This window comes from Xiphophorus couchianus, chromosome 5 (genome assembly GCF_001444195.1).
Source record: "Xiphophorus couchianus chromosome 5, X_couchianus-1.0, whole genome shotgun sequence".
Taxonomy (NCBI): Eukaryota; Metazoa; Chordata; class Actinopteri; order Cyprinodontiformes; family Poeciliidae; genus Xiphophorus; species Xiphophorus couchianus.
Window position 1 is genome coordinate 19,961,918 of NC_040232.1, and position 15,844 is coordinate 19,977,761.

Consider the following 15,844-nt stretch of genomic DNA (forward strand, 5'->3'; position numbering starts at 1 on the left):
TTGCAGTGGCCATCGTCAAAACAAGATGCATACAGGCCTCCTCTGGATGTAATTAAAGATGGAAAGCAAATTTAAAAAAAAAAGAAAAGTTTTAGCACATAGTGCAACAATAATTAAAAATTTTAATGTGGACTTAAAATGTGGACACTATTTATTTATGCTAGGTTTAGAAATATTATAGTAAGACATACAAAGTTTAAAGTTACCATTATAATAATTTTGTTATTCCATTAGTTTAGTTCTTGACCCAACTTGTGTGTTTATGTAGTGTCAGCCCCAAACCAGTTACCTTAGCTTCCCTCTTGTTCCCTGCGTCAGCCAAAGTATCAGCCAGTTATTCTGACTTACTCCTTTCTTAATGTGTCCTCTCAATATTTATTTTCAGTGGTGTTTTTTTTTTGTTGTTGTTCCTCTCCTGGTTTTATAATCTCATCACAACCTGAAGTTTGTAAGTTCTGTGTTTCGATAAGCTTGTGAAAGAACTCAGTACATTAGTTTTGATACTTATGCATAGTTTATCAATTAATGGATACAAATATAAGCCCTACAACTAGGTCCCTCCACAGTAGTTGGACAAACATCAAACAGAGTAAGAAAAAAAAAACATGCAGTGTTTTTGTCAGGTGGTTTACTTTGACTCTGAAATCAGTTGTGAAAACATTGCAGAAAATTACTATATTGGATTTTCAGTCTCAAAATATATATAAGATATATAAAATGTCAACGTTTGTGAATCCTGCTGGTCATTTTATACAGTAGCTTGATGAGTAAATAGGTTACAGGTGTGTGAATAGGACAGCAGGAACTCAAAGTATCAGAAACACTTAGAGGGAGGAGGAAGACAGGGCCCAGCAGGGTCAAGCTGACACACCGAAATTGGATTTCATTGTCACAGTTTTGTGACCAAAATCTTGTTATTTTGTTCTCAGCCTTATGTCGGTCACCTCTTCTTTTCACAACTCCCTAGAGGTTCTTTTAGACTCACCCTACATCCAAAATTCATGTGTGATTGGTCAGAATTTTGTGGGTGTGTTTGTTTATACACAAAACAGCCCCAACTACTCAACTTCCAGGAGCTGGTTTTTCTACCAGAGAGCAGGATGGACAGTTTTAAGGAACAATTGTCCAAGGCCGTGAAGAAATACGTACTGTTGGACCAAAACACTGAACCTCCCCTGCTCGGTTCCGGTCTGATGCAGTGGGTGAACATCTCACTGATGCCTTTTGTTCATTTTTTGGCAAAAAATTTTGCTGCATCTTGTCAACCATTATTTATTCCTCCTCTGAACGTGTGAACTGATAATAGTCAATCTTTTCTGCCATGAGCACTGTGTTTACTGTACTGTTGTAAACCAGACCCATGACAAAACACCATGACGGACATTGCAGTGGGAAGGATTTCAGAGGAGCTTTGCTTGGTATGTCTTATGGATCTTGAAGGCTGGTTGCGAAAACTAATGTCCCTCAACCACATGACTGCACGTCAATGGTTCCACCTCATCGCAACCATGCTGGGCCCTTGAGAAAGAGAAAACAATACAGAAAAACAACAAACTCTCCATCATCACAACAAGTTTTAAAACAACAAATATATTTTTTACTGCAAGTACTTTGAGTTGCTTATCTTTACCTGTTAAAAGCTAAGAAACTTTGCATCACTTTTTTATGTCATATGGCTACATACAAGTTTCAAACCAGGCTTTGCTGCTGGGTTGTGTCTTACATAGAAAGCAATTAGAGCAGATTGCACATGAAACATAGGCACGAGTGACTTTCTTCCATTTAGAAATAAAAAATAAGTGACATGAAGGGTAAAGTCTGTGCATGCAGGTCTCTTGCACTGCCTTTTGGAGAGCTGGCAGATATATATTTTAGCTACAGCACAAATACAAGTGTGCTGCTACAGCTTTAAACAAGGCCTTATTCTTCTTTAAAGGTTAGTTATTTATGATACTGTATCGACCTCTCTAGCAACTAATGACTTTTCAAAGTCAACCAAGTTGAGGGGCATCGTATATAATTGGAAGCTAAAAACCAGAGTGGTGGGATTAAATGTGAGTTTGATATCTTTGGATGTGTGATGGGTTACTTCTCACCTTAAGGATCTGTCCACTAGAGGAGTGAAAAGCTAAGGTGAAAAATGTGAAATAATCTGTGCTGTGATTGGTTCGCTGTGTGATATCTTGTTTTCTAGCTCCGGAGACTCAATCAATACAACTGAGGGTGAACAAAGCTCACTCTGACCATCTCTCACTCTTAGCTTAAACAGGTATGATAGCTGATACTATATCAACTATCTATTTAATAAAAGTCTGATTAATTGAGATTCACCTGTATGTTGCCTGGAAGTCAATTGAAGCTGGCAGATTAAGGAGAGTAAAATAGATCTGTGTTATGATGACTGTCACCAAAATGAGAAATGATGTCCAACTGTCATGGAGACAAATTAAGTCCCCCATTAAACAAATTGTTGAACAAGCATGATCTGTTACCCAGGACCACATGTACCAGTTAATGTAGCATTTAGTAGGTTGGAGGTACAGTATGTGAGCCTATCTACAGCCACAACGGGATGCAGTACAGCTCAGGTTAAACAGATTTAGAGGCTATAAGGCCAACAGATGGCTCATACCTGCATTACAGATAAGGGGCACCTGGGAGGGGTGTTGTTGTCTCATTGGTGATTTTCTTTCTTTGTATTATTAAGGCTTTCTGCTGATGGGAAACCATCTTGTGGTCCAGGAAAAATTCTAGACACCACAGAGGGAGCAAGGCAGCAGCTTCACTGCAGAAACGATAAATAGACATTAACAGTGATGACCCAATTACCTGCAGCTGTGACTGCGTCGCTATGCCAGCCAGAGCAGCGTGCCAATCCAGGCAGATATACCTCACCACGCTATCGCATCTACATCTCCCCAGGCTGCATCCCCCCTGGTGGGTTTGAAACAGAGTGAGCTGCAGTAATTTCGTCAAAGTTCAAATGAAATCTAATATTTATCATGACATCGCAAATAAGCTTGATAAACCTTTCGAAAACAAATTAGAGTTGTCTGTTGCTTTAAGCTCCAGCTTTAGGACAATCTGCCACGTTCGGTTCTGATTGTTTGTTCAAAAAACTGACAGAAGCCCATAATTGGGACTCAGCCAAAATGGGTGTTTACCAAGAAATTAATTTATTACCTATTTTGGATTTTAAGAAACACAAATAGCAATGCAGGTTGAAATGCCATGGAAGGAGAAAGAATGACTGTTTTTCCTAATTTAGTTACATAAATACATTTAGGTTTAACTCACAATTATATGAAGAAATTATATCCAAGTAACAACTTTTTCTTCCTGAACAGTGTCGGAGGGATACAGTGTAGTGATGCTTGCGAGGACAAAGTCTCAACAGTAAGCTTGTGTTTTGTTCCCAATAGATACCGCCTTAATTAGGCAATTTAGAACTAACGAAAACTGCTAGAGCCTCATATTTTTTGCCATGTTTTTATGTTTAGGTTTATGGCAGCAATACAGTTTAAATTATATTTTTATTTCCCATGTATTAGCATCATTCCAAGACACAACAGGCTGTTGTTTGTGGGAGGAAAACAGCACAGCTGTGTAATCAGATTTTTTTAGCATGAAATGGCAGTCAGCGATTACTTGATGTTTCCTTTAAAAATTTATTTATAAGCTTATAAAGATGGCTGTACAGAGATTTTGACTGTTGTGTGTTTAAGCTAAAGCTTGTTTGATTTAAAGGTTATAAACCAATCAGTGAGTCTCATAATAACTCCTCTGAGAAATCTGCTACAAATGAAAGGGTTCTAGATTTTATTTAGAGTCAATGCTGAGATTATCTGTCCGCCCATACCAACATATCTATGGAGGGGACCAAGTGCCAATCTCCACTGGGTAAGAGGCCGGGTTCACCCTGAACAGGTCACCAATCCATCACCAGGACACACAGGACAAGTAACCCTGTACACACACTCACACATAAGGACAATTTGGAGAAACCAATTATCCAAACAGTCATGTTTTTGGACTGTTGAAGGAAGCTAGAGAACCCACGCATGCATGTGGAGAGCATGAAAACTCCATGCAGAAATACTCCTGGCCGGGATTTAAACCCAGGACCTAAAAAATTCTCATTTTCAAATGTTTGATAGGATTAAATTAGTTAGTGTCCAAAAGCATGTCTATGACTAAACCAATGAAATTTTCCCTGACTTGCTGATTTTGTACATAAAAAAATACCAAACCATAAAAAAATGAAAACAAAGGAAGAAACTTTTATTTTTCTTTTAAAGGTATGTTTGTTTCCAATTCAGTTTAGAATTACATATAGAACTTGAACCTAAGTTTGAAGTGCTTATGGATGACTTCTTTAAGAAAACAATATCTTTGTTCCAGTAACTCCTAACATGACATTGCCTGTATGGTAGATGACCAGGGTAGATGGATGTCATTACATTAAACATAAATACATGAGTGGACATTTATTTGGCCATCATACTTATTATTCCATAAATCAAAGATCACCATATGTGATGGTGACAAAGTTTATTACAGACTTGGTATCCTGGTGTCTCACAATAACAAAACTCAAATCCGCTAAATCACTTTAATTACATCTCCAAACAATCCCTTCTACAATCTGAAAGCTTGCTGGAAACACAGAAACAATGTTTACAATAATATGAGTTAAATTATTTTGTGTTAAGGATTTCCTTTTTTTTTTAATCTGTCCTTGCCACTACAGATTGCAAGATAGAAATACTATAAAAGCAAAAGCCCTATAATATATCATAGTGGGGTCAAATTATATTATTTAAAATTCTCTGAAATGATAAATTCTCATTCTGTTATGTCAATCTGTTAGGATTGTTTTTATCCTTTCAACAGTGGAAGAATGTATTTGCATACATTCATTTCTCTGAGTATTTGTTGGATATTAAATGTTAAAAAGTCCCAGGGAGGAACAGTGAGAAGCTGCTGAAAGAGTAGTTACTTGTTTCTTTTTCTTTTTCTTTTTTTAACAACTTAAACAAAAAAAACAAAGTTAGTTTTCTGTGTTTATCCAGATATGCAGAAAGGCAATAGTTGTAGATAGTGAATTCAGAATATGTTGGTTACCAACAAAAACATTAAATTAAGTAAAAAAAAGGACACATATTCTCTGTTTTGGCTGTTCTTTAGTATAATTACCACCTCAATAAGGAAGTACAGCTTTCTGAAGCTGGGCAGTACTCTACTACTTACATCCCTTCAGTTGTAACTTTACAATATGTTCAACAAGAAGGAAAAAGGAGATTGAAAGCTTTTATTTTTAGCCATGTGCTAAATTTGAATTAAAGTCATGATAAGAAACTAGTGGCCTAAAACAGTAACACAGAAGCCAATGTGCGAGAAATCCTACAATGATCTGTTAAAGAGTTTGAAGCTGCATAATTAATCAATTAATTATCTTAATTTAAATCCTTTTGCTAACACAGCTACTCTGTTTAGAAGCCATTTCATCTACAGTTTATCGCAAAGCCCTCCCCCCTTCCACTGGAAATTAGATAAGACTTAAACTCAGATAAAAGTTGTGAAAACAAATTGGCATGGTAGTGAATTTCAGATACAGCAATTTAGATATGATTTATCTCTTGAGTGTAAAGAAATAAAACAGATGGTGGATCAGATGATGTGGCCTTGCTCTGGGATTAGTCTACCCACCGAGATGATGGTAATGGTCGTCTACTTACTGAACAGAATTGAGCAAAATTTAAAGACGTAGAGAATGTCTAAAACAGATTATTAAAAAGGTCATCTGAAAACTACAAAATACAAGCTTTACATAACAAATCTGCAAATAGGAACAATAAAGACAATTAATAAACCTTCTGGAAAAAATGCTTACTGTGAGGTGATACATACTGTGAAATTGGTTTACAATTTGTTTAAGGCTTTCAAGCATAAAATTATAACAACTATTGAGCATGGTGATAGTAGTATCATGTTGAAGGTTCCGTTTTAGCGGTTTTTAGGTGGTGGTGAATTATAAAGTAGGCAGAAAAATGGAAAAAGAGGTTTAAGAAGTATTGAAATAACCAAGTGATTATACTTGTCAACAAGAAGATCCCCAATAAACAGACTTGATGGAAGGAAATGATAAGGAGCTACCAGGAGCTTCCATGAGGTATGGTTAATTATTGACGTGAAAACAGGTATGTGGTTTCAACAAGCTTTAGCTGTGAGTGGAGCGGGAATCTAGGAGCAACTAAGGAAAATGATGAAACACAAGCAGTTTCTGGGAAACACTAAGACAAAGGAAAACAATAGCTAAAAAAATGTTTTGAAGTGTAACTAAACTTAAAATCTTTGTGACAAAATAACCAAATATCAAAAAGGGGAAAAGGAGGTGAATAAAATACAACCTCTTTCATCTGTTGAACCTTCTATGCTAAACTATAAATACCAGTCAACATACTATTCAGAAATGAGATGCACTTATGAGCCAAAGATTAATCTGCTTTGGTCTGAAATGGTCAGAGTACTGTTAAGGCAGCAATTGTGCAACTTTATTTCTGTTTTAATACACAAGCTCGTTATGTTGCTCAGGTGCAAGTCAGTGGGAGAAAACTGATAAAATGTCAAAGCAATCCAAACTTTTAGAGCTTTCTGATGTTTAGCATTTCATCTGTAAAATTTAGGCATATTTTACTATGCTAACTTCCAAGGCAAACTGTTTCTTTTAGAGCCTCTTCAGTATTAAATATGTCTCTCAGATCTCTTTTGGATAGCAGAAATAGCCTTGTCTGAGAGATTTTCAAATATAGCAAGCATGCAAGGATCTGCTATGAAGGTGCTCATCAAATTTGACTGAATATGCCATTGGTCTGCCTTTTAACTCTCCCACACTGTGGCAGCTACACTCAGACTCAGCCTACCTGTGGGAGGCATTGATCTCACAACAAGAGGTCGAGAAAGACAGAACAAATCAGAGTGTGTGCATCTGTGTGTGTACAAATGGTAGAAAGAAAAACTGCAAAAAGGTAGGGAAGACAGGTAAATCTCCTCAAAGTAGGAACTCGAACAAGATGAAACAACAACAAAAGACACAAAGAAAACCACATACTAGAAAACAGTCGAACGGAGAAGAAACAAATAAAGTCAGAGGAATATTACAATAATAACGAGATTATTCAAACGTAGCATGTTCTTTCATCACCCCCACCTTGGATTTCAGTGTTAGGAAAGAATATTTTGATCCTTGTCAGATGTGCAAACAGCTTACGCATTTGGTTGTTTCCGAGGCAAGCAAAATGAAGGTGTTAAAAGCTAACAGCACAAATTATTTAGATATTATTTAGATCACAGGTAAAGCCGTCCAATGTAGGCTGTTAAAGAGATCAGCTCATCTCTGCATCTCCTAAAATCAAAAATTGCCTGAGGATCCCCAAGTCAAACTGAGTGAACCTTATAAAATTACAAAGATAGCACCCTTACAAAGAAAACACAGCCTTTTTCCAAGACAGCCTATGCATTATGTAACCGAGTGAAGCCAACCCACCCACTACATGCAGCAAAATGTGCATTTCATGATCTGGAACAGCACCAATACTTAGAAAAAAACAACATAAACATTATAATTTATATATTATATGTTCGTAAATTTAAGAAAAGGAAAATCACAGTAGATATGTTTTTAGTGACCAGTTATAAGAACAGAAAGAAGATTTTTCTCCAAAAAATGTCTACAATTCTGCTCGTCTTGTACTTTGAATTGACTACATAGTAAAGTAAAGGTAATGCCAGACAGCAGACATCTCCACTTACGGTTAACTTTAGACCTGTAGAGAGAAGTATTGGCAGAGCAAGGTTCTTGTCACGGTGTTTGTGCTTATCTTTCACCTCGAGGCAAAAGGGGAATGTTGTTCCAAAAACCACCGACTGTAGAGCAGACAAGCTGCTTTTCCAAAGCAAAAGGTAAACGGCTACATTTCACTTCCCCAAAAAATCTGACAGTGCCTTTCAAAAGTGTTATTAACTAATAAATTTTATCACGTTTTGTCACGTTACAACCAGAAACTGCAATATATTTTATTGGGATCTTTTTGTAGACCACCTCAAAGTAATTTTACTGTGAAGCAGAAATAACATGGTTTTTATTTTTCCTTGAAATGAACATATGAAATGCATGGCTTGCATTTGTATTCAGATTTATGTTAATACTTTGTAGAAACCAATTCTATAAAAAAAAAAAGTAAGTTTAATGTTTTTTGGTATTTGTTTCTGCTCGCTTTGTTCCTTCATCTTTTTAAAATAAATCAAGCATCTCGGAGTGTCTTTTAAAGACATTCCTCAGACTTTTCATTAGATTCAGGTCTGGTCCCTTCTAATAGATTGCTATTTCTCTGTTTATCTCCCTCCATCTTCCCATCAACTCTGACCAATGCTTCCAGCCTGTTAAAGAAATGAATCCCCACACCGTGATGCTATTGACAACATTTTTCAGGGAGAGCAACTGGTGTTCAGCTTAATGTTAAGAGTGTGAAGATAACTAGTTACATTGGCTTTAAATTAGGGGTAGGGATATCAGACTATACTTTATATAACAGACCTTTCTTTGTATGAAGAAAATAAAAAAAAACACATTTGTCCTTTTCCTCCTCCTTCATAATTATGCATTGCTTTGTGTAATAACTAAAATAGAATATGTAGAAGTTTGTGATTATAACATGAAAAAAGAGCCAGTGATTTTCCAGTAAATGAATCAAAACATAGTGATTCAAAGAAAGAAACAACATAAATGATATTCCCTGATCCTAAAATCTGCATGGTGTATTCTTTGTTTTTCATGATACTGAGAAACAACAGGAGAGACCAGATGTAAGACCCAGCATGCCGCAGAGAGTGTGTTTCTTTTAAAATCTGCATGAGCCTGTCTCTTTTATTCAGGAAATTGAAATAATCTAACTTTCTTAAAAGAAGGCATTGACATCAGACGTGACTATCAGTAAATGTTGAGAAGTAACTATTTTCTCCCTCCGACTGAACAGTGATACAACTGTCAGTGGCCAATAACACCAAATTTCAACAAACAGAATCTTTTCAACTCAAATCATAAGCTCGGACACTTAGTGTTTGTGTCTCCACAACTGTTATTGGAGATTTAAATCATTTTCAATAGAAAAAGATTTTTTCAGACGCATTTGAAACTCCCCATCAAAAAACATAACAGTGTGATATGGAGTTTCAGAAAGCTCAATTTTCAATTAATACCATTCACTGGTAGAGTTAATCAAGAAACAAAACAGCAATTTTGACAGGTATGTGGATGAAACAACTTTACATTGCCGTGTCTCCTTATACCAATCACTGATGGCACTTTAAATGATTTCAAGATATTAAACATTGATAACCAATATTTTTTTCAGCTCATTCAGGGCAAATACGATATTTTCTTAACTTTCAAAGAGATTTAGTGGAAAACTACAAACTCAGTTTCTTTTCTCTCAGTAAATATTACCTGAAAAACACTGTCCGAGTTCAAACATTTCTCTTTTGTCCCAATGCACAAAGTTTTATATTCTTTTAATGGTTTGCAGAATATATTACAGAAACATTATGCTTTCTAAAAAGTAAGCAACCCATCTACAGCGACTAACATTCAGCTACACAAATAGTGACAGAAACGTAAATTAGAAGTCTCCAACTGAATCTTTTCAGTACTGATGTACATGTTTCTCAGCTTCTTTTACTGTATGAGTCATCCACATCCCTCATGGAAAGTTGAAAGTATTTATTGATTATACCCATAAGATAAGCAAAAACCAACAGTGAGTCGTTATTTTCGCATGATTTCATATAACTCTCATCTGTGGAGTTTCATTTATTGAGAGCTGAGGGAAGTGGAGACCGTTTGTGTTCTTTAAAAGCAAACGTATTTGTTTTGCTCAACATTTAACTTCAACGATTGTTCCTAATTTCGTTTTTACTAATTAGCTTTTAGTTTTAGTATTTACTTTCTCTTTGTATTGTGTAAACGTTTTTAGAATTTCATATGTACTAGTTCTCATAATTATTGTATCTGTTTTGTTTCATCCAGAGGTGGATAGATTACCCACCAATCAAGGAAGAGCAGCACTAGTTCAACATATTTACTCAAGTAAAAAGCAGAGTAAAAATACTCCTTAAAGTAAATTTTCCCAGAAAGTTACTCAAATAAATCCAACTAGTTCTTGCCCAACTCTGGTCCCATCATCATTATTAATCTAGTCTTTCAAACCAACATCACTTTTATTCATGACACGTTTCAGTTTTTCATATTCTGTTTGTTCTATTAGTTTATTTCCATATCTTTATTTAATTTTGTTTTCTTATTTTGTTATTTCAGCTTTGGAAGCACCGACTGCCGCCCTTGGTGAGTAAGGCTGCTCTAAACTTAAAAACTGATTTACTGATTGATATACACATTCACTGTCACTCATAAAGCACCTCCTCTATCATGTCCTGAGTGGACATCTTAGACACAGAATGGGAAACATTTCACCTCTGCCACAATGTTATTTTACCCTTTGAAAGCTTTGCTCAGAAAGGCCTCAAGTGCACGAGGATAGAGAGTTTGACGATTCCATTAGCAAATCGGTGTATAACTATGACAAAGCAAAGCAAATATAAGCAGAAGGTGAGAGCTGAAGAGCAGTGATTGTTTGAGAACAGGAAAGAAGAAAAAAAATACAATGTCATACTTGGGAAATGAAGGGAAGCACAAGCTTCCCCTGTCACCATCTGTAGTCTTGTGGAGAGCATAAATCCTCCTATCTGTGTCATGCATACAGTACTGCTGTTGCCGCTGCATCGGAGATCATCTGTGCTCACCCACACAAACACAGACATATACACACTCGCAGACGGACGCAACACACTTAATGTCTTCCACCCCTCTTAGCCCCATCTGTCTACGTCTGTTCTTCTGCTCTTCCCTCTGATGCTCAAATAAACACTGTTTTCACTTTGCAGATGCAAACAAACATGGTAACACACACCAGCAACTAAGAGCAGGGGCACAAGAGCTAATATACACACAATTTCTTTTTTCTATTCCACACCTTTTTTTTTTTTCAAACTCATCTCATCCATTTTTTAATATCTTTTGATCTTTCCAGAATCACGATACATATATTTCCTGGATTGCCACAATTTCTTCTCACATATTCCTGTCCTGCAATGCATTTTTCTTTTTTTTTTATTAGTTTAGAAGTGCCAAGCATGGTGTGAGTGCTTCTTTCACTTTGTTGTCTCATTTATCTAATATTGTTTTACTAAAGACCTGTTTATGTCTGCTGTTTGTTTTGTCTCCTCCATTTACTTATGCATTTATGTCATTACTATAATCATTATCATCCCTTTATCTTTACACTCTACCTCTCAAAACCGCTCTTTAACTCTTTCCTTAATTTTTTTTTAGCAACTTGCCTCTCCCTTCCTTCTTCGCCTTTAAATTGTACTCTCTGTTTCTTTTTTTTTTTCTTCTCATCATTTTCGTTGTATTTAGATTCTCTGAATCTCTTCCTTTCGCTGAAACTCTCTTCTTTTCCTCTGCTCTCCCTTTGGAACGGCAGATCAGAGAGATTTACATTCAGCACCACGGACAGATCCTCTCCCCCCCTCCACACTGGAAAAATAAAGAGTTGCAGTGCCACCTGTTGGCTGACATCAGAAGAACGCTACTCAGAGGATGCCTGTGCTGGATGAATTATTGTTTTGCTCATAAAACTGGACAGATAACGACCACATGCTCATACATATGTGAACAAGGCTCGTCTACGAGACCGGAGGACCCATCTTAAGCCGGGGCTGCACAAAAAGTAGGGTTTTAAAAGAGCAAACCCTTGACTCTGAAAACTACATAAAAGGAGATTCAGCTGGGAGATCTATGTGAGAGGTTAAGCTAGCAGGCTTTAAGGTAATGGCAACCATATATTACCCCTGTAGTTTCATCCCACTATGTGTCGGGGCTCATAGATGCAGTGCAACTGCGAGGCGCTTGAGCCAGAATGGGAATCTCAAGTCTCATTCCCGTTCATAGCAGCCAAGGGGGGAAACAATAGCATCTGCTGTCCTTGGAGACAGGGAATTTAATCACAAGCACAGCCAAGGTAAGATATGAATGTAAAGTAGTGTGGTGATGGGTTTTCTCTGTGTGTGTCGGTGTGGATGTGTGTGAGACAATGAGTCTATTTAAAGGAACAGACATGTTGTTTTGGTAGTGAAAGTAATAAAATGTCAACAAAGGAGGCGGATGACACTGGATGTGAATATGGAAATATGGGAGAATTGTAAATACATGATGTGTGTGTGTGTGTCCAAATCTCCACAGATGTGATTCTCATCAAGCAGAGCACACTGAAAACACTTTCTATTTGTCTCAACAAATGCGCACAGTGGTACTGATCCACTGTAGGGATCATCAGTGATCCATATCAGTGCTCAAACTGGGCAGCACTGGTGTGTGTCTTTCTCTCAGTGTTCCATCCTATTGGGAAGGCAGCCTTGTGTACGCACATGGTGTACATGCATGACTGAATTATTTTTTTGTGTCCACAGAAGATTCTAGAGAAGAAAGAAGTGGTGGAAGATCAGGCGAAGTGGAGATAAAAACATAACAGTAACAATGGAAATGAGGGGAATGACACAGGCAAGAAAAAAGTTTTTTTTTTATTCCTTCTCCCTCTCTTTGCCTACATCACTTTTTTTTAATCCACCCACACAGGAGTAAGTACAATGATCACAGAAAAGCAGATCTAAAACCTCAGCTAGTCAGAAAACAGTGACCAGATATAGAAACATGGGATAAAATCAAAGACAGTTCTGGGTAAGCGCTGTTCAGCTTTCTTTTCTTCTGTACTGTAGGTGAGCAGTTTTTAATGAGAGCATGTTAACAACTAAATTACACAGAAACTGCAAGAACAAACCCCACAAGCAGTGTCTTTCAAAATGAGCCACAAAGAGCAGTGAAAAAGTATTTGTTCCACCACAGAGGTCTTCGACTTTCATGTTAAATGTTTCAGATAATCAAGCAAATTGTAATGGCGATAATCACCTGAGTAAATGCAAAATGCTGATTTCACTAAACGGGATGAAAGTCATCCAAAGCAACTTGGATGACTTTCCAGTTGCTTTGAAAGTCAAATTGAAAGTCGACTTAAAAAGTCTTGAAAAAAGACCATTTTTTCATGTCCTGAGAAAAGACCATTTCTAGTCAATACCTGATAACTGATTTTGCCCACCTTGGCATCAACAACTACCATCACAAATTTCTGATAACTGGCAATTAGGCTTTTTACATCACAGTGGACAAATTATCCTTTTATCTTCGTGCTTCAAAAATGATTTATTGTTTTAAATTTGGCATAGGAGTGTTTTGGAGCATGAATGCCCTTGTTTAAAACCATGTCATGGCATCTCAATCCAAATGGAGTCAAACTTTGACATTTAGCATGTTTTTCTTGAAGCTATTTAGAGGTAGATATTCTGATGTTCTTTGGCTTTTTGTCCTGTTGTGTAAAGCTTGAGTGCAATCACACAATCGGAATGTTGTTTATCTATTCATCATAAGATCATTATATTTGGGGATTTTATGAATAAACAAGATATGACTTTTTGGCAAGTCATTGAGGTCCTCAAGCAGCAGGATCTGGATAATAGCACACTTCACATTTTTTGGCAAATGTGAAATCTTTCTGTCTCTCTTACACATCTTGTGGAAAAATGTTAAAGGAACTCCTTTGGCTTTCTTTTAGCTAATCTTCCAACTGAGGTATGGATTTCTACACTCCTCCTGAGCTACCATGCATGCTTCTCTGATTAGTTGCTCTCCTTGCCAAGCCTGCCAGTTTAAGTGGACAGTCATATTCTAATGCGTTTGCCATGATGGAATACTATTTCCACTTTTACATGTCCAAAGAATAGGATGTTGTTTTTTCAAGGTAACCCTGCCTTAAACGTTTCCTGTCTCATGTTTTTTTGTTGTTGTTGTTTTTTGGGGGGGCTTCACGAAGCTGTTTGTTCACTCACATTGCATTCATACTGAGAATAATTTACAGGGGATCCCAGTTATTATTTGATATGTGGTGGTTTTGACAGATGTTTGTGCTGAGTTTTATTTAATGGTATCAAAGTAAAGATAGTTGAATATACATATATGCATGATATTTTCAAGGAATTGTTATGTCCAAAATGTTGAAAACCATATATCCTTTTTTTTCTGCTGCTTCACAATTTCTGTTGTCCTACCAAAGAAACACAAAGTGCAACCAACAGGACAACTGAGTAATAATGGACAAAAATAGAGGGATTTGTGTCATTTTTAATTGTGTAGCGAACCTTCATATCCCACTTGTGATGTCTACAAAGAAAAGCACCTGCATAGTAAATGTACTTATTTTTAGAGGGATAAGTACTAACATGATTTAGCTAGCTTTGGGACTGCTCAGACTAGTATGAAAACAACTTTGTTGAACATTTTGCATCTCCCCTCCCATTTACGCACAAGTTAGACTTTTTTTGGTTGGCAACAGACGGAAATTAGTAAAGCCGCTGAAAACGTCAAAGAAGGAAATTACTAACCACATTTTAGATGCTGTACCAATTACAATGATTAGAACAATAACTAGGGGTTGAGAGGACATAGTAACGCTGTAAATCAATAGCCACAATGACAGAAGTGATGAGCAGATCTTTTGCTGAGACATGCATTGAGGCAACTACAGATGTGAGATTGAGTAAAGACCCTTTCATAGAATCGTGCTTCTTTGCACTGGATATGCAAAGAATCTGAGGGTTATGTTCTCAAAAGCAGTGAAGGCAAAAAAGGACATCAAATCTATGTAAAAAGCAGTCTTGTAAAACGTGTTTTTGCTTCTCTCTTGAACATAATATCTGTTCCTCTGCCCGTTAAAAAGTGACTAGAATGGCCCTTTGAAGTAATATTTGTTATGTAGATTCTCAGTATAACAGTGTATAAAACTTAAAGTCCCGCTGGGTTCTCCTCTGTTTGGTGAAATTGTCAAGCTGACTCTTGGTGGTTTGAGGTGGTGTCTCTGCCAGCCTCTTCAACATGACAACAAATTCACATGTGGGACTGTGCATCAGCAGGGCTCTGACAGAAGCTTGTTTTTTATGACAGTGGTGTTGCATCACAAAATTTTAGGGGAAGCCTATGTTACAACCCCCCCCCCCCAAGACCACCAAGGGTAAATACTGGCACTGGATGTAACACAAAATAAAATATCTGGAGCAGTTGGATTCAGTCGAAAAAAAAGATAGTTTAATTGATAGTTCAACATAAAAACTAAGTCACAATAAACATTAAGGGAAGCTTTAAGCTTCAGGGTCTCCAAGGCCAAAACAACAAACAAAACATCCCCCTTTTAATTATAAAATAAAAACACTTTCTAGAAGAGAAACTGAAAATAAAGTACAAAACCTGAACTCCCTGGTTAACCAAGAAACAGGAGAAAAACAGTTAAACAAAATGGCAGAGAACCCCTACCAGCTTCCACGGTGAAGAAAAACAAAATTATAACCACTTGAAGCTTCACACAAATGCTCACAGCAAAATTATCCAAAGTCTCAAACAAAGTCAGTTCACCGACATGATCATACCAGATCAAGGCCCAGGGAAAAAGGGCTCTGACATCTCAGGTTTGGAGCTCTTTATGGGGTGGCTGACGAGCTCCAACACATTACACCTGTGGCGGCCAGGTGGAACTGAAACACAAAGAAGAAGCTCTCTCATAAAGAGAGCCCCTAGAGGTCAGTGACCGTAACAGCCTAAGAACAAAATAAAGAAATAGAAATTGTG

General features: G+C 36.9%; 1 long non-coding RNA gene across 1 annotated transcript in view; it reads right to left on the reverse strand.

The window, feature by feature from the left end:
- Nucleotides 1–550: 550 nt before the first annotated feature.
- LOC114144072 (uncharacterized) overlaps nucleotides 551–15,844 on the reverse strand; it is a 30,140-nt gene continuing 14,846 nt past the window's right edge. The window contains exon 4 of the long non-coding RNA XR_003595398.1: nucleotides 551–1,518. This is a non-coding gene — a long non-coding RNA (uncharacterized LOC114144072). The remainder of the gene's footprint in view (nucleotides 1,519–15,844) is intronic.